The sequence below is a fragment of the Octopus bimaculoides genome, chromosome 28 (genome assembly GCF_001194135.2).
Source record: "Octopus bimaculoides isolate UCB-OBI-ISO-001 chromosome 28, ASM119413v2, whole genome shotgun sequence".
In the NCBI taxonomy this organism is placed as follows: Eukaryota; Metazoa; Mollusca; class Cephalopoda; order Octopoda; family Octopodidae; genus Octopus; species Octopus bimaculoides.
The window spans coordinates 14,159,620-14,162,310 of NC_069008.1; the positions used below are offsets into that span (position 1 = coordinate 14,159,620).

Genomic DNA, 2,691 nt, shown 5'->3' on the forward strand with positions numbered 1-2,691 from the left:
GCCGACCGGTGAGGGTGGGGGTGGGGGTGGGGGAAGTCCACATAAACCTCTAACCGCAAGATCCCTCCCTCCCGACACTCCCCACAGGACCGATGTTCTGGTGGTCATATATCACTTCTGCCCCTCCCCACATACACCCAATAAATGATTCACACTCTTACCCATTCTCACATGCAGCGACGTTAAATAATATTTGGTGAGAAGGTAACAGCCCCGACACAAAGAATCCCCGCTGATGTGCAACCGATTCCTGAACCGCAATGGGGGTTTGTTTTGTTTTCACAACATCTTTTATCTTTTACTTGTTTCAGTCATTAGGCTCTGGCCATGCTGGAGTAGTACCGCATTGAAGAACTGTCAGGTGAATGAATTGACCCCACCATCCAGGATTTATTTTTCCAAAGCCTGATCCTTATTCTATCAGTCACTTTTGCCAAACAGCTAAGTTAAAGGGACATGAACACATGAACACTGATTGGTGGTGGCAGTGGGGAAAGACACAGGCACAAAGGCATGCACACATACACACACACACACACACACATATATATATACTTTTATTCTTTTGTTGCAGTCATTTGACTGCAGCCATGGCCTTGAAGACTTTTAGCCAATCGTGCTTTGCAATGCAATAAAAAGAAGGGTTAATTTTGATTGGAAATTCTTTGAGAAGACCAAATGTGAGCGACTAGCTAGTCTTTCTAATCATAATAATTAAGCTAATGAAGTATTAATTATTGTGTTGGAGGAAATTTTGAAAGACATACATTTCCCAATTAAAAGAATGTCTTTTTAACTTGGGAAATATCTGTTCTGGCATTGTTATTTTATATATCGTTGATGGGGAGATGAATTGCTGCTATTTCTAGTGGTCAAGTGTCCATCACTGACAAGACCAAGAAAGGTTGAAATCACATGATCTGGTGGTTTTGGCACTGGAGGTACCAGGGTTTTTTTTAACCCTACCCTTATCTACTGCAGTATAGTTTGTACTAAGAGAACATCTATGCTTAAGTGAGGATAAATACTACCTCTGTTGCTAATAAATATTTTTTAATTAGCTCATTAGCTAATTGCGACACAAGCACCTGATCTGGCACTGCTATTCTGTATATCAGTGAGCTGAGTCATTGCTACCTCTAGCAGTCACATGTCCATCACTGAAAAGACCAAAGAAGGTCGAAATCATGTGATCTGATGGTCTTGGTACTGGAGGTGAAAGGGATTTATCTCCTGCTAGCAATATAAACAAGCCAATATAATAGTCTCCAAAAGCCAATATAATAGTCTCCAAAAGCCAATATAATAGTCTCCAAAAGCCAATATAATAGTCTCCAAAAGCCAATATAATAGTCTCTCTCATGGTAACTACCACAGTATTGCTTGTTCTAACAGAACATACACGTTTAAACTGGGATAACTATTTCCCAAGTTAATGACTATCTAAGATGCAGTAGTGTTAGATGTAACAAAACTACAGACTTTGTCTCTGGGAAGGAACTAGTATTGAAAGGGGAGTAGTATTCAGTGTGCAATATGCTTTACATTATTTATTACTTCTTGCAAAGATATACTAGATGTCACATCTTAGATATAACTTCTTAAATATATTATATATCACATACCAGATGGAGCAGCTATGGAAAAGGACATACATGTATCTGGTTCATTGTTAATGACTATAACCGACTTTTATCATCATCAGCATCATTATCATAGTTTAGCATTTGTTTTCCATGTGGGCATGGGTTGGATATATCACCAAAGGTCTTGGTCACTTGTTACTGCCTCCATGAGGCCCAACATTCAAACAATGCTTTTTACATGTCACCAGCATGGGCGAAAGTTATGCACCACTGACATTGGCCACAATTACAATTTCACTTGGTTTGACGAGTCTTCTCAAGCGTGGCATACCACCCAACATTCAAAGGGTGCTTCTTACATGCCAGTCACGCGACACTGGCATCGGCCATGACTGTGATTTCACTTGGTTTCACGGGTCTTCTCAAGCATGGCATATCACCCAACGTTCAAAGGGTGCTTTTTACCTGCCAGTCACGAGACACTGGCATTGGCCACAACTACAAGAGCAATCTGCAGCTTGATGGTACCACTTGTCAGTGGGGATAGATAAACCTTTTAGGTACAGCCTGACACTGTTCTGAATCCCAATATGGGTCTACCAATGATTTGATAACTATCTGCGAGTTGTGAGAACAGGAATGGTTTGAGAGTCATTCATTGCCAAGTCTAGCAAAGGGGCCCATCCAATAGAAGTTTCACTGTATTAATAGATGGTGCAGGGTTTGAAAGTCAGCTTTCCTGAGGACTTGGGAACTCGGGATATGTTGCCATTATTCGATGTTCATCATAGGTCTAAGATGTTGCATGACGATGGCACTGAACCTTTTGATTTGTGTTTTGTAAAGTGTCCTTGTGTCTGCACTGTGCAGAAACGCTGCGGTGATGATGCAAACAGACATGCAATTCCTAAATTAACGAGGTTTCGTAGCCAGGTGTAAATGTCAGGTTTAGTAATGTTGCCAACCTTGTCGTAGATAAGTTAGGGACCAATGGAAGAAAGTGGGGTCGGTCAGCATTGGGAGAACGACATCCTCTATGTTGTTGACTAGCCTTTCGGGGGAAGGAAGGAAGGAAGGAAGGAGGAGGAGGAGAAGAAGAAGAAGA

General features: G+C 41.3%; 1 protein-coding gene across 2 annotated transcripts in view; it reads right to left on the reverse strand.

Moving 5' to 3' along the window:
• Positions 1-2,691, reverse strand: part of LOC106868676 (serine/threonine-protein kinase MARK2) — a 283,095-nt gene that overhangs the window by 116,318 nt on the left and 164,086 nt on the right. The window lies entirely within an intron of this gene.